At 35.0% G+C, this 17544-nt stretch overlaps 1 protein-coding gene across 3 annotated transcripts in view; it reads left to right on the top strand.

Moving 5' to 3' along the window:
• PACRG (parkin coregulated) overlaps positions 1-17544 on the top strand; it is a 217588-nt gene that overhangs the window by 32160 nt on the left and 167884 nt on the right. The window lies entirely within an intron of this gene.

The following is a 17544-nucleotide window of genomic DNA, read 5'->3' on the forward strand; positions in this document are numbered from 1 at the left end:
CAGATCACCTTAGTCTCCTCTGAGCTGACTTGGGAATACTTTACTTCTACTTTGAAGCTTGTGTTAGCAACAGCAAGGCTTGTCCTCTTGTTTCTTTAAAAAAACCTTCCCCCCTCCACTCCTCCCTCCCTCCCCCCCCCCCTCCTTTTTTTTTCTATGTCTTCTAAAGCTGTCAGGTTTTAAATTGTGTTAAAACTTAACCAGCTGAAGAGGAAAGCTTTTCAAAATCTTTCATAGAATAGTGTTTATATTATCTTAGCAAGTAAATGGATCCCTGAGAGGGAAAAGCTATTGCTTTAATTAGTCTATCCTGCTAATTCCAGGAAATCTTCCTTATTTTGAGCATCTTTCTCATCTGGAGATTATTTTCCCTGGCTCCGTAGCTCTTTCAAAAAATGTTCAATAGCACCAAAGTCATGAACAGTGATTTGATCTCATGTTGGGCCGGTGGTCTCATGTTGCTTTTTGTCCATTCGTACTCCGATTCTCCGAGCAAAATGGAACCTCAGCTCCATGCATTCGGTGCAAAATGCAGCCAAATTTCCAAAACTAGCCAAGAACTTTCAGGATTCAAAGAAGATTCTATACATAGTTTCTTATAAAGTCATATTTGGTCAGCTTATGGTCTCTGTAGCTACTTTAAGTGCTAGATTTATTCAGGAACAATGAAATCTTACTGTCTTCAAATTTTAAATCTGTATTTTTTCTTCAAGTCCAAGGGATTTGTTCTTTTATCACTGAAATATGAAATTTAGTCATCTCAGAATGTGTCTGATTCTTCTTTACCACTGGTATAAATAACAAAAGTAGCATCATTAAATATAAAGGCAACCATTTTTCTTAACTATAAAGTTAACAACAATCACCAAAAGCATTGAAAGATTTATTTTACTTTTGCAAAATTTCCACTATTCGTACTCATTTGTTCTTAGATCACTTCTTAGATCACTTATTTTGTTTAATTATTTATTCTAATATCATAATATTTTTCATTTCTGTCTTTTCTAGTTTTTATAGTATGTGGGTTATTTTTTATTTTACTTTAGTGGTTTTTTTGGTTTGTTTTTCATTCTTGTCTGTAACATGTATTATGCACTGTTTTGTCTGAATAGTTGATATGAAAATTGCTAGCCTCTGGATTTTTGTTGTTGTTGTTTTGTTTAAGATCTAATCTTATGTAAGGCATGAGATTTTACATAGATGTGTTTTATTTATTCCCTTATTAGTCTTGTATGTGAACAATCAACATTATACCCCTGTTACAAAAGCACTGCCACTACATTTTCCAAAATTTTTGAAGGTGATTTGAGAATCTTTTTAAAATCTGATAATTTTAGTAGGGACATAGGTTTAGTCGCCAGATCCTCCAGACTCATTTGTAATGTTTGAAACTAGATTCTACATCTACATTTCAACTTGTGTTTAACTTCAGTGTAGTTAGCAAAACAGTAGACAAGTTGCTCCTCTTTGTTCCTCTTTGCCTGAGATCTGTAGTGTTAGAAATTATTTCAGTTTGTTAAAAAAATCTTCCTAAAATATAGGTACCTTCTGTTTTTTAAGCATTTTATGTCATATATCCTAACACAGCAAAAGTGCCTCCACTTAATCATGTACTGCTTTTTCAAGACACTTGCTCTTATAATGACAGCTTTACATCTTTACAAGTTTGTTTTCTGGTTTACTTTAAGCAGATCCTTTTTTAAAATGCAATGTGCCAACTGTCAGAAATACTCAACTATTCAGGCAGATGGAATCCCTGTAAGATGCAGAGATTTTCCTTCCCGTTATGTTACTTATTGCTAAACACTAGATAGAGAGTTTAAGTCAGAATTCCATGGAAGCTCTGTTCTGAAATGTGTATCATCTTACATCATTTTTATTTCCTGTGCTGTTTTCTTGTTCACACAAAAAATGTCTTTTAAAAGTCTAATCTTCAAAAAATAATGGAGAATTTGTTCTAGTGCATATAAACTGCTAACATAAGTTTTCTATTTTGAATGATATTCTCGTTCCTATAGCAGTATTGCAAATTAATTTCTGTATGTCAACAGTGAATATAAATATTTGGAGATACTCAGTATGTTCACTTATTGCACAAACAAGCAGACATCAAAATTACTAGGCTTTCAAAATACTGTTCTTTATTATGAATATATGTTTTTCTCTCTTTTTGTGTGTGTGTGTGTGTGGTTTTTTTAAGAGAAAAACTAGGACTTGATATTTCCAAAGAAAATACTTCAAAAGGTTATACAATATGGCCTCTGATTTGTGCCAATAGCAGTTGTGATTAGGCCGATATTCTCTTATATCCTCTTTAATCCTTGTTTAGTCTTTTTATTATTGAATACTCCAGCCTCTGACACCAATGTTTTTATTATATCAGTTACAATCTGGATTCATTTGGGAAATTAGTTTTTCTAACTGACTGTGTTCTCTGCCTGTATATCTTCACAGTTTCTTAGAGTGCAACACTGAATCTTCTGCAGCATCTTTTGCTAACATACTAAGACGTGATCTCACCAGACACCATGATTACTTTCTGCCTTGTGTTATTACTAGTTAGAAGTGTTTTTGATAGATACAATAAAAGAGGTGAACGATTACATAAATCTAAGATTTTGTGGCCTCCTTTCTTTCAGGAATGGAGGAAATAATAGCATGTAGGTTTCTCAATAAGTTTAAATGAGTTAACAATGTACTGTTCTCTAAGTGTTTGTGAAAATCTGAATTCCCTCAATCTTATTTATTATACTTATTTATTGCATAGATATTTTCAGCAACTTGGCAATGAATTATTCATTTGAATATTTGGTTTTGTAGTAAAACAGAGTTTCAGTTAGGTAAGCCTTTAAAATAGGGGGAAGTTTTTTAATCCATCTGAGTCAACAACTAGTGGAAGGCCATCAGTTCTTTTTAGAAAGAAAGTACCATGGAGAATAGCACAGTAGTCAACACTACAAAGAGGAACTTCAGGCTCTGACTGTTTCATACTGGGCTGTAAAATATGAGATTGCAAGTACTTTGGCAAAATGCAAAATTTCCTCTTTGATCAGCAGAATATTTCTATTGATTTCAATAACCGCATAAATTCACCACGAGATCTGTTTTAAGTCAGCTATGTAACAAATGATTTTTCATTGGACTAGAGTTTATTGGACTACATTCTTCACTGAAAATTACCTGTAAATGTAAATGTTGTCCATCCACCTTTTGCTTAGAAAACATTTCCATATAAGTTTCCAGAGAATTCAGTTTGAAAGTGCGGATAGAAAATTTGAGATAAACATCCAGTATTGTAAACAAGTAAGTCTCCCTTCTTTATTAAGCTGCAGATTTTCATGAATCTTCTAGGACTCATTTTTTATTGTATTCCTTTAAAGCTCTGAAATTTTATTGCAACTGACCACTGTACTTAAAAGTTACAGAAGGGGGAGTATACAGCTTTAGAGGAGGATGATTATTTTCTTTACTTAGAATACCAGGCTAAAAATAGGCTAACCATCGATTTAATTTTTTTTATTATTATTATTTTTTTTATTGTCCTTATGAAGTGTTGATAATGATTCTGTAATTAGAGTCAAAACAATCTGCCCACCCTAAGTGTAGAAAGAAACTGATTCCATGAGACTGTGCCTACTTTTTGAGAAGTTTGGTGAAACAAGTTGTTTTAAATTGCATGGTACAAAAAAAATTGTAACAGATTTTTGGTCATGGTACCAGATTTTCTGATGTGCTCTGGTCTGTTGTTAGCTGTATTATGGAATTAGGACTAAATAAAAATGGCCACTGAAAGTTTCCAATATGACATCATAAACATTAGTAATCAACCTATTTGTCTCTATAGTCCATAATCGATACTTTTATATGCATGGAGTAGCTGTATAGTTTATTTGGTTTTGGAACAACTACTTTTGACCAACATGTATCACCAGTAATCTTTCCTTTTGATTTATTTTTGCAGTTTTTGAGGTAATTATCCAGCTGGGAGTTTTATTAGTACCTTTAGCACTTTTTTCTATATGCAACATGGAGCAGTGTGTTCTTAGTTCCAGCTTATTTTTTATTTATTTTTTTTTTTTAGTTTATTGATAAAGTTCATGTATACATCTTTCAAGCAATGCTGTTTTATTGTTATATTCTGGAGGTCAAGACAGTCATCTCTGATTTGGAAACCTTAGATTTTCACAGTTATAGTATTGGAACACGTCTTTGGTGTATGAAAATCCTTATTTAATCGACTCAATATTGTTAAATGTTAAGTATTCTAGAACCACAGTGGGTTGTAGTGGATGTTGAAACTGTTGAAATTTGTATGAACTATTGTTCATGCCACTGATGATACTTTTTTTGCTTACCGTTGATTTTCACTTCTTACACTTTATGCTTCTTGCATAACTCAAAATTGAGGGAGGTCAAGTTTCTGTTTCTATCAATACCCTAGCAGAACAGCTTCTGAGATGGTAAGGATTGTAAGAAATAATCAAGATGAGGAAAGGAAAATAGATACTGGGTAATATTTTCTGAATGAAAAAGGAAAAAATTCTAATTCTGTCACAGGCATTCTTGGACTGAAAGGAAATAAATTTGCTCTAAAAATCTGCAAAAAAAATGTTAGATGGATGTCTTCCCATACAGAAAAAAAATATCTCCAAGAAAATTTCTATCAACTATAGAAAAAAATAAGTCAGTCTTCTGTGTTATTTCAAGTCTAGATGGATTAGAAGATGTATACAATACTGAAAAAATGATACCTAGCTGGGTGTATAGTCATGTAAATATATAAGAAAGGAAGGCTAGCGAACAGATGAAATGACACTTTAAGTCCTAATTATCTTATGGAGAAAGAAACTAAGGAAATTACAACTGAAGCTGTTGGACAGTGTATGTCAGTGAATGAAACAAAAACACTTTTCTAGAAGTCAGTACTCTTCAGTCAAAAAGTAATCAATTAAATGAGAATAGAGAGATTTGCAATATTTCAAGACTTTTTTTTCTAAAATCACATAAACTTTGGATCACAAAAACAATACCAAGATTAAAAAAAAAAAAGTGGCCTTTGACACTGAGTATAAAAGTTAATCTAGCTCTATTTCACTAAATACGTGTGACATCATGATAACAAACAGTTAATATCAACTCCTACCCAAATAGTCTTTTAAAAGATGAAGGTAGAACTCACAGTTCATTAACTTTAAAGACTTCCAAAAAAAATCAGCAATTTTAGCTAAAGAGAGGAGGCTTCAGAAAAGGACTTAAGGCAAAGAGTGATTAAATAGATTTAAAGCCATATCTTGTCACCGTACAAACATATGGAAGAAAAATAAAACATGGAACATGATTTTAAACATATCACTGAAGATTTACAAATATTAACATATGATTGCTGAATTAGCAAGTATGAAGATAACTCATTTAAAGATTTTTTTGTAAAGTTAACACAAGAGTCCCCCATATCATCCCCATCTCACAGAGACCACAAAATCCTCCATGCCCAAATACAGTACAGATTGATTTAGACCATTGTATTGTCAAACTGAAGAACTTTGGGTAGATTTACTTTCTCAACTGATGTAGGAAAAAAAAAAAAAAAAAAGAAGTTGGCAATTAAAAACATTTCATTTCCTTTGTGTTTGGAAGAGATAAAGTTGGGGGGATAATTTTACATCTAGTTTTCAGATCAATTTTTTTTTGAAGCATATCACACTTGAAGTTGGAAAGAAAATGGAACTGCTTTGGCTGTTTAGATACAAAGTTTTATTCTTCTTGAGTTCAGGTTCCCTTTGTTTCTTTTTTTTTTTTTAATAAATAAGGGATAATAAAGTGAGTAAAATGTTTAGCAAGTTGTAACCTATTTCAGGGGGTTGTAATTTCACTTTATTTATTTTTTTTTTTAGTAGATAATGGCTTTTTCCAGTGGTCCAATATTCAGTTCTTCGACTTGTGGGCAAACATATATACAGCTGTAAGACATTCAAGGTCTGTACACCAAAGTGGGCTGTTTACTCAGTGTGGTATAAATGAAAGGTAATCCCCCATTCCTCTCCCTTCCTCTTTAGGTTTTGTTTTTAGAGTTCCTATTCCATCTCTTCAGATGCAGTTAAGTAAATTTCTATTGAAGACAGCCATGGAATGGGAGTTTTTGCATTTTTTTAATTGTGGAAGAATGGTGAGGGCTCTGTAGGAACTGCTTTGCTAGCCGAAGCATCTTGGGAATTTTCCAACTTGGGAAGTTTCCAGATGCATTCTATAGAGAGCTGAAGCATGATTTCAAGAAAGGTGATAGCTAGCTCATCACAACCTCATTTGACTTTCTGAACTTTTATGAGATTGGTAAGTTCTACTCCAGTTCTACAAATGAGAAACTAATGCCAAAGTGTTGTTTCACCAAAAACGCAGAAGGAGTCTCTCCCAGAATTAGAATGCAGTGATTTTATCTTCTCAGTCCAGTATTTAATCCTTTAAACAAAGATAATTCTCAACATTTATCTTTTAAACAAAGATAATTCTCAAAAAAATTTTTGAAATACTTTTTGTGTTTTTTTGTTTGTTTATTTGTTTTGTTTTTTCTTGGCAACCATCTGCTTGTGACTGAACAAGGTACTGAGAAAAAAGCCCTTCTGAACACCCTGTTTGCTGGGTGCATAAACTTTGGCATAGGCTTCTTTCTTTCTCCCAGTTCGTAAACTACTCTGTCAACTTCAGAGTTATGCAGTGCATATCTATATCAAGCTCTTCATATGTGTTGAAAATAACTCCAACATAGGATGGTTTGCTTCTTTGCAAAGTCCTACATAAAATTGCACAGGAGAGACTGACCTAGTATGGAGGTATGAATAAGATGCAGAGACAGTTTTTAAAGGTTTAAGCATAGGCTACTTCATCTGACACTGCTTCTGAAAGAAGTGATTAGGAAAACTATGACCTAAAAGTTATATTCACATGGAATGTAGGGATAGTAGAGAGAAAGTTGTAACATTAAGGTACTTTGCTTCTAAAATAGAATCCAGCACTCTCACTTAGTACTTTTGTGGATCTGAGCCCATGGTCCTTAGAAAATAATCGTGGCAAGATGGTCACATCAAGCATTTGCCTATACTGGTTAACTGTTTTGCACAAGAAGCAGGCTAGCTAAATAGTTTAACTTCTGAAATCTCTACACTTCTACGCGTTGGGATATAGCAACTAGTATAGAGCATTCAGTTTTCAAAGTCCAGCTCTGTTTAATCTAAGTGGTCTTTTCTCTTCTAAACAAAGTATTGGCCACTAATTTAGGACAGTCCACAAAATCCAGTGATTTCTCCTCCTCTAAAAATAGGACTACAGGACCTGACATAATTTGCTATCTGCTAACGGTTAACCTGAATATAAAAGTTCACTAAATAAAACTAATTTTGAATGTTACATTTCAGTATTAGTTCTTCAGTAGATTTTATTCTGAACAAAGTAAACATATTTTAGTTATAACACATTAAATAACACTGTTGTAAGAACTGTACAAACAGGAATTACTTCATCCATCACTAACATAGCAACTATGTAATGGTGCACCGTAATGTAAAACTTTGTGACAGGAAAGGATTAACTGAAGCATACAAGTGAAGTACAAGGTAGGATTTAGGAAGTGAGAATGCAAATACGGAGTTGGAATGTTCTTGTAACACTGACATTAGAGTAAAGATGCAGTGTTCTTCAGGCATACTAAAGTGTTCTGTCACAACCCAAGCAAGGTTCTTGCTTGCTCACAGGTCAGGCCAGCCTTATCTGAAGTCAGTGCCTTCAGATAAGTGATTCACCTGGGTTGTCTTTGGGCTGATAAACCAATGATTCAAAGGCTAACTGACCTGATGGGGCCCTGTTCTCTCTTTAAAAAAAAAAAAAAAAAAAAAAAACAGAAAACAAAACAAAAAAAAAACCAGATGGTTTTAGACAAACAATTTTAAGAAAATAAATAGTATCCTGGCAATTCAGAGCATTAAAATGAATTGATGCAGAATCAGGCAAACAGCAAAATCAATGTTTCCAAAAGGAGAAATGGCATAGATTCACCTGGAAGGGAGGGCAGGTCTTTGGAAATTTAGAATGACAAGAAGCAGGATCACTGTATTATGGTCTTGCTTTTATTCTCTTTCCTAGATATCCTCTGTTAGGGTCACAATAATAAGTTAGGATGGTAGGTGCATTCCAGCAGAAACCTTCATATATATGTGTGATGGAAATGCAAAATGGGCTGAAAATAACTCTCCTAATATTTTACAGTTTTACCAACTCTTTACTTAGAAATGTACACAGATGTTCCATGATAATATTTATGAGCAATTTAAAAAACTAAACATTACAGAAATCAGAAAAAGTAAATTGTAAATAAATTTTATAATTTAAATAAAAAATAAAATTCACGTTTCGTTTCCAAGCCAACAGCATTCTTATAACTTGCTGTATGTAGACCTGCAGAATGTTGATTTGGCATCCAAAAATACATATGTACCCATAAAGAGTGTTGTGGCTGCTTTTATATCAGTGAGCAGTGCAAGCCAATAGAAAGGATAACTGAAGGAAAAGTGATGATGCTGAGCATATGATGTTTTACACGTTACAGGGATTTCCTTAATTCTGACTGACTGTTTTCTGAAAGGATTCCAGTTCATTCACGTAGAAACTGCTTCATTAAGTGAACCAGAGCACCATAATTGGGGATGATTGTGAGGCTCATTTCAAAGCACACTCATGATCCCAACTGAAACATGAATGCAAGTATTCTTGCAGTGTATATATATTTTTCTAAACATTAGAATGTGGATGGAAGAATCTCCACTATCAGGAAAAATTTAAAAGGCTCTCAGATTTAGTGGAATTGATGCAGTGGAAATCCTTGTGAAAATGATAGAGCAAGGAAAAGAGAAAGGGAAAAAAAAGAGAGAGAGAAAGATAATGAGAAAGAGAAAGAAAAAAAGAAAGAGGAAAAACAACTATTCATCTTTAGACTGAAAGAAGAAGAGGAAGAAATACATTAGTAGTCACTCATCTCTCTTCTTCCTTTACATTAAAGGAAATTGATTAGCAAGCATAAGCAGAGAAATTGAAATTACATAAAATAGTTACACTATACTCCAGCATAGAATAAGAGATGGAGGACCTTCTGAGGACAGAGTGATCTACAGCAATTTGTAACATAGACACATCTGGTTTCTCTAAACAGCTTATCTTTTCCCCAGTCAAAAATAACATTTCTGAGGTGATGAAATAGAGTAATTCTGCATGCAGCTTACGACTTCCTTTCAATTGTGTCTCAAGGCAATAATGAGATACAATATCTTTGTACAAAATCACATCTGATTTTTCTTTCAAGTTCTGGTGCTTTAGAAGCATTTGTAATGTTTGCTGACCTCTATCAGAAGTTTCATCGTGGGGTCTTAAAATTGTTTTCTCACATTTTGACTTTTGAAGTTATGAGATGAGCTTTGATCTGTTGTCCAGATTTGTGCAATAGCCCCAGAAGTAGATTTCACTTCATTAGAAGTGGCACCATCTAAAGCATATCAAGAGTGGTACATGTGAGGAAAGATCTCCCAAGTTTCTTTTTGGATATAAAATGCTTTTGTCTGATACACATTGATGGATTGTGCTCTTTTGATATTGAATGCTTGTGATACTGATATTAAATAAAAGGAATTAATGTGGAACTAAGAGTATCCATTGGGACATTTTCCTATGCCTCTGCAATCATTTGAAGTTTCTCATTCGATTTTGGGTATGTCTGCATAACAAAATCAAAACATGATGGTAGCATGTAACAGCCACCTATGTTAGTTTAATCAAATTATGACCAATAAATGAAGATCTATACAGGTTTTGCTGCTTTTTGCCAGTAAGAGTAGACTCTCTTGGGGATGCCTATCTACAGATTCTGATTGTTAACACTTGCTAAGATTTGTGTTTCCAAGTCTTCACTATTACTATTACTTATATTTATTAGAGAAAGCTGTAGATATGTCACAAAATACTATAATCATGCAATTGTTTTGTTGTGTCGGTAAGTAACTGCCAAAATGTTAAAGTTTTCTCATGCGTGCTGCTTATGATGATGGGCTTGTCTGTGCTACAAGTACAGAAACAAGTAAGATACATATGTGCATGCTAACTCCAGAACCATCAACTCTGGAGTTCACGGCTTTTGCACCTCGGTTTGCTCCCTGGGCACAAGCTGTAATTAAGCAGTGTTGTGCAGCTGCCTTGCTGGACACATTAAGAGCTCTGTCACACTATATGGATGAGGACCTTGCAGCTGATGATTCTAGTAAAGCTTTGTATGTTAACATGGCACTGCATAAGACTAGGTATATTATTTAGCCTTTATTCCTGATAGCTTGAGTATTTCATTACATGGTGCAATTTGTTTGATTTATGTAATATATCTTGCATTATACTCAGCAGCTTCTGGCTTCAGTACACAAGGAAAAGAATGGTGACACTTCCTGTGGGGAAGTCAGTGAACTGCCAGCGAGACTATACTGCATTAGCCAAGTGAGGTGGTAGTTTGATACCAGTACAAGAGAGGGATGGGACTAAGACTCTGTCAGTGGTTACACAAATATTTTCAGGATGCTATTGCCTTTACATGCTATTGCCCTAAGACACTAGCTTGTGGTGGTAGACTCCATTCTGTGGATACAGTGCAATTTCATACAAATTCATTTTTCAGCTCGGATACAAAGAGATACAATTTATTATTCTATTTTTGAAGAAATATCAGTCTTCCAGTTGATAATGTGGTATTACATTTTCAGGGAACACTGCAAACATTTTTTAGGCAAGAGAGTTGAGTGGTCATGTGACTTCCGATCTCTATAGCTTCAAAGATAAGTATTATAAAATATTTTTGTGGGAATTAAAACTGCAAAAAAGATCTGTTTAAATTACAGTCTTCCTGTAAGGAACTCAGCTGTCTGAAAACTGTATTTTTTTAGTTTTTTTCCCGAATTGTCATCTAAATGCATTAACTTGTATCAATTAAATAAAGATATCACAGAATCACAGCATCATCTAGGTTGGAAGAGACCTCCAAGATCATCTAGTCCAACCTCTGACCTAACACTAACAAGTCCTCCACTAAACCATATCACTAAGCTCTACATCTAAACATCTCTTAAAGACCTCCAGGGATGGTGACTGAACCGCTTCCCTGGGCAGCCCATTCCAATGCCTAACAACCCTTTCAGTAAAGAAGTTCCTCCCAATATCCAACCTAAATCTCCCCTGGCGCAACTTTAGCCCATTCCCCCTCGTCCTGCCACCAGGCACGTGGGAGAACAGGCCAATCCCCACCTCTCTACAGCCTCCTTTAAGGTACCTGTAGAGTGTGGTAAGGTCACCCCTGAGCCTCCTCTTCTCCAGGCTGAACAATCCCAGCTCCCTCAGCCGCTCCTCGTAAGACTTGTTCTCCAGACCCCTCACCAGCTTCGTTGCCCTTCTCTGGACTCGCTCGAGCACCTCGATGTCCTTCTTGTAGCGAGGGGCCCAAAACTGAACACAATACTCAAGGTGCGGCCTCACCAGAGCCGAGTAAAGGGGGACAATCACTTCCCTAGCCCTGCTGGCCACACTGCTTCTTATGCAAGCCAGGATGCTGTTGGCCTTCTTGGCCACCTGACCACACTGCTGGCTCATATGCCGTTAACCATTAAATTTGATTACAAATTCAAGGTAAAATTTTTAAAAATATATATGAATTGTTAAATAAGAACAGCAGGATATCAACCTATTCTACTTTTAGGAAGTAAAAACATTGGTCTCTTCATATCTTACTATCCTAGTACTAAATATATAACATATATAACTATATTTTTTATTTTTCACACAACTCTTGAACAATTATTTACTTCTGATTGGAACACAAAGGCCTATGTCTGCACTGGCAGATGAGAAACTGTGTCCAATTAATTCTTGATGCTCAATATAAATTCAGCACCACTCCTTGAAGAATCAGTCACCTGTTTCTTCCTGTCACGCTCCATGCTGCTCCCTCTCTTGTGCCAGCTTAATTGTTCACACATCTTTCCAGTAAACCTGGAAAAATACTTCACAACTTAAAGAAACAAAAACAAAAACTGTAAAAAACTCTTTGTTTCTGATCTGGTCTTCTGAATACCCACACAAAAGCTTGTGTTTGTAACGGAAGGCTGTACATTGTGATAGCATCCAGTAGTGTGCTTGAGGGGGGCAAGACCACTTATTTCAATGTCAGTGACAATTTTTGTCTTGCTTAAAGTGCCCATGAAACTACTGTGTTAGTTTTTAAGAAAATCACCAGTCATCCTATGAAGGTACATACTGAGGTCCCTGAGTATGCGTAGCTTGACACTCAATTAGAAAAATGGGCAAATTCAGTCTTCAAATACTTATTTACTATTTAAATCTGATTTCAAATAATTTGTCTCAGTATTTTCTTAATGTGCCATTTCTGACATCTAAGAAAGCAACCTGATAGAATGGTTTAAAATGCCCATGAGTCAATAAAAAAAAATATGGTCTTTCTCCTTCCTCGCTTAATGGTTTGTATTTTTTATCTTGTCACATAGTTCATTGGCATAGAATTACAATAAATTAGTTTTGCAATTATCAAACTGTTCAACTTCTCTTTGGCATTTAACGAACCTCAGAAGCTGTTTATTGCTTCATATACTTTGCCATCATGAATATTAGCCTTTAATTAACTGGAACTCTAATCTTAGTCTTTCTAACTATGTTGCAATGAAATATCTTTTGTTAGGTTGCCGAAGACAGTATTTATGACTGCTTTTTCTGATAAATTGAATACTTTCAGAATGACCTTTTTAGTCAGCAATTTTAATAATATAAAATGCAGGAAGGTAAATTTCATTATCAAAAGTAAACACAATCTGATACCTTTTTCGTCTATTTTACTTAGAAATAAAAAATCACAGAGAAGCCTCAGTTGTGAGGGACCTCTAGAGATTATCTGGCCCAACCTTCTGTTGAAAGCTGGGCTTTAGATTAGCTTTTTCAGGTCCCTCTCAAGCCAAATCTTGAACATTTTCAGGGAGATTTCACCACTTCTGGGCAACCTATTTCAATGATTCATTTTTCTCACAGTGAAGAACTTTTTCTCGTATCCAGGCAGAACTTCCCTTGATACAACTTGCACCTGTTTCCTCTTGTCCTGTGCAGCTTTTGGAAGAGAACACCACCACCTTTATAACTGCCTTTTAGATATTGGAAGACTGTGATTAAATCATACACTAAGCCTCCTCTTTTCTGGGCTGCATACATCCAGTTTATTGAATCTTCTGTCAAGATCTAATCATCTTCATGGTCCTCTGGTAGACCCACTCCATTTTTTAATTTTTTTTTTCATGAACTGTAAGGACCAGAACTACACACAATATACCACGTCTCAGCAATTGTCAAGTAGAGTGGAACTCCTTGATCTGTTGCCTATACCCCTACCAACGCAAGCTGGTGCTCACTTTGCCTTTGTTGCTGCAAAGGCACTGCTGACTCAAGTTTAGTGCTGTCCATAAGAACCCCCCAGGTCCTTCTCAGCAAAGCTTCACCCTAACTAGTCAGACCCCACACAGCTTGTACTGCTGTTTGGGATTATCAGTCTCATGTGCAAAATTATAATCGTGCATATCTTGTTTGTCCTAGTTTGTGAAGGTCTCTCTGTACAGTAGCTATTCCTTCTGGTGTACAATACCTCTCCTCACAGTTTGGTGTCATTCACAGGCTTGGTAGTGAGCATTCAGTCCTGGCATCCAGATCCTCTATAAAAACTCAAACAGCATCAGATCCAACAGTAATCCTTAGGAACTCCATTTGTGACCAGTTGCCCATAAGCCAGTTAAAGCGTATCAGTCTTCCCCTGGAAGTTAAAGCCATAGCATTCCTGTAAGGTTTTGTAAAGCATGATGTATGCAAGCAGCTTGGCAAATAAGGTTATTTGAACTGTCACCAGGATCAGTAGGAAGTATTCCAATGATTCTATATTTTCCCCTAAAATTATGGGCCATATGTAAAAGAAACTCAGAAACTATTACAGCATTGTGATGATCTGCAAATAGAGAACAAAAAGAAGTCTGGTCTCAAAAAGCACTACAGAAAAATGTAAAATAAATGCAGATAGATCAGGAATTATTTAAATAATAATAAAAAAAAGCAAATTATACGCATTTATTTTTCTTCCCTCGGGCAAACTTGCAAATATATGGCTAGAATGGCCCAAGAGAGTCTCTATTGAGAACAGTGTTCCAAACAGTGTATGATAGTGATGGTCTCCCTAGTAATAAGGACAGGGAGGAAAGGAAACTAAAGGTAAGCAGTATTTGCCCAGTGGAGCCATTCCAGGGAATGTCTCATAATCTGCTTTGATCAGATGCAAACACAAGAAATAAGTTGCCTCCGTGTAATGATCTTAAAGCTGAGCAACAACTCTTCAGTCATGCAAGGTACCATTTCCTCAATGCAGGGACAGTTCCACTGTCTTCCTGATCTGTGATATTTCTTTGGTTTAGGCAGACCTTAGGCTCATTTCTGCTTAGATAGTTTTATCTCTTTGGAGTCAGATGCCCTTCCTGGTATTTATAGAGCTGTATGTCTATTACAGAGCAAACTGACAAGCAAAACATCTTTAAGAGAAAGGAAAAAACAACAGCTGTCTATCTAGACTACTGCCAAGTATTTGATATGGAGTACAAGAGTTATGATATGCATCAGATTGTAAGAAACTCCATATTGAAGTGGAGAAAATAAGAGCGAATAATGTCAAAGTGAGAGATATGATAATGGAACTTCTTAAGAATTGGTTTAGGGCTAATCTTATTTAATATTTTAATTAGTGACCTAGACCAAAAAAAATAGGATTGTATAACAAAATTTACAGTTGACGTGATGTTTGGAGTAGATATTAAAATAGATGAAGATCAGAATGTCACACAGATGGAAGTGGAAGCCCTTCAGAATTGGTGTAATAGAAATGGAATTAAATATAATAGTACAAAGTACAAGGTAATGCACTTAAAACTAATGACAAGAAATTCTGTCATTATTAACATTATTCTGTCATTATTCTGAAATTCTTAACAGAGCTCATCTACAGCAAAAGCTAGTTGCTATAATAGTTAATCAAAGGATAACTATGAGTTGCCTGTGTAATGTGGCCTAACAAGAGACTAAATGTAATGCTAGGAGGTCTACCAGAAAGACTGTATCTATCTCATGAAAAAGGATAATACTAGTTGTATTTCTGATCACTGATAATGTGGATTTGGTAAACCCGAATGTACTTCTCTTTCATCATCTTTACCAGTCACACACTGAATGCACAGAAACTTCTAAAAGTCACAAGGTGGTCTTTTGACAGGGAGTTCCATAAAACCATGACTTGCTACATGAATACATAACTACTTCTCTTTGTTCCAAATTTATGACTTACTAGCTTGTTGTCATGCCCTGCGCTCTTACTGAAGGAGACAGTGGGAAAATCAGTCCTTATCCGTCCTCTCCATGAAGCGATGATTTTATAGGTCTTTATTTTATTCCTCCTTAGCAATCATTTTCCTGGTTTATTATTATTTTTATATAAAAGCTATTCCGTAACTTCATTGATAGTCCTCCTCTGAAACTTTTCTAATTCTACCATATCTTTTTTAGAGGTGGCAGATCAGAGTTGACATACTATTTAAAATGTGTTTTCTAACCATTGAATAAGAATAATGTACAACAGCCTTTCAGCAGTAAAGCGACAGATAATTGGATTTATGGTCAATTTTTGAAACACTTTTTATATGTAATAGAAGGATATTAAAGAAATAATAGAGGAATTGATAACTTTATTCCTGCTACTTTTTCTGTTCTTGCATGAAGAATGCAAGGAACTGAAACTGAATGCAAGAAAATGCAAGGAATGCAACTTTTTCCTGCAAGAAGTTGAGTTAACACAAACTTGTTTTCCAGAAAATCTGCAAAAGTGCCATAGGAAAAAAGTTCATATCAAAACTACTAACATGACTTGGGAAGAATAATGGTTATTTGCAGATAAGATGTAGTTTGGGATTGCATTAGTTGCCTCTAATGATGATAGTCTGCCACAAATAATTAAGATTGTAGCTTATGTAAGCAAGACAACATATTCTTTATCATAATTTAAGTTAAAATTTAATAGAGCAGTGATTCCTAATATTTTATGGAAACACATGTTTTAAAGAATGTGTGCAGGTCATACCAGTACTGAAAAATGTATGAAAAGGACATAGAGGCTTTTCTAGTGGCCTCAAATGATCAGTGACTTACAGACTTGCCTCAAATGCAAAAAATAAAAAATAAAAAAAATAAAAAAATAAATCTAAAGGCAAGTGAAAGTACTTATACTGGTGGCACAGAACGAGTTGTGCCTCTGCAGAACAATAAGTGTAGATTTATTTGCATTGGTTTGAAATGCTTTTCTTGAAGTGTTATGCTCAATTGCTGCAGATGCGTTTACTAAACAAAATTACAGCTATGCATATCAAATCTATTTTCACTAGACATGGTCTATCTGTGATAATACTATGTAGCAATAGGTCACAGTTTAGAAACCCCAGTTTAAATGATTTGCAATAAAGTACAGTGTGAGCATATCATTAGTTGACCCTACTACCTCATTCTTACAGGTAGTGAAAAATTTCAAAATACTCTGGAGGAAAAAAAGTGCAAAGTCACTTTTGATCTGTAGTTAGCACAGTTAAATTACAGAATAGAAGAAGTGAAGCAAAAGATGTTAGATGCTTGTTTTCTGTACAATGAAAAGCTGAGTATACTGCTAGAAACTAACGTCAAGGTCATTTAAAGACATGGAAACGTAATGAAACAATTAGAACAATACAAAATACTGGGTATGATTTATGATCCTTGAAGCTCTCACCTTTTTTTGAAAATGACACTTTCTGTATTGTAAAAGGTAGCAAGTCATAATGGCATTTTTGATGAAAGAGATATGGAGAGAATTGTAGCAAGTTCTTATCTCAGATGTATGGCTATAAAATAAAAAAATAAAAAAAAGGAAAAACGGGCAAGAATTTCTCAAGGAATAATCAATTGTCAAGGGCGTTTGAGATTAGTTTAGCTCTCTTAGTCTCTTCTAACGTTTAAGATTAGCTTTGCTAATTAGCTCGAACACTAGATTTCTTATAAGTACTTGAAATTCTGTTATCTTTGTGCCAGGTTTTACTTGCTGTTACTACTAGGTTTGTCTAAAAGTAAATAAATAAATAAATTCTGTGTGGACATTCTGGAATTGGATTGTCATTCTGGCACTCAGACTACATGATACTCTGACCAGACATAACTCAGCTAAGGTACCAAGTAGAGCTGAATCAAATTTCTTCCTGCAAGGCAACACAGACAGAGAGGAGTGGTTTGAGAAGAGACTTTCTTGCATTTCTTTCAGTACTTCAACCATCTATACTGAGGGGCTGGAAGTCCTATGAAAGCCATATCCATAGGAATTGAGGAATGGATCTGGTGAAGTAGGAACTGGCCAGGGAAAGACAA

This window comes from Cygnus olor, chromosome 3 (assembly GCF_009769625.2).
Source record: "Cygnus olor isolate bCygOlo1 chromosome 3, bCygOlo1.pri.v2, whole genome shotgun sequence".
NCBI classification, from domain to species: Eukaryota; Metazoa; Chordata; class Aves; order Anseriformes; family Anatidae; genus Cygnus; species Cygnus olor.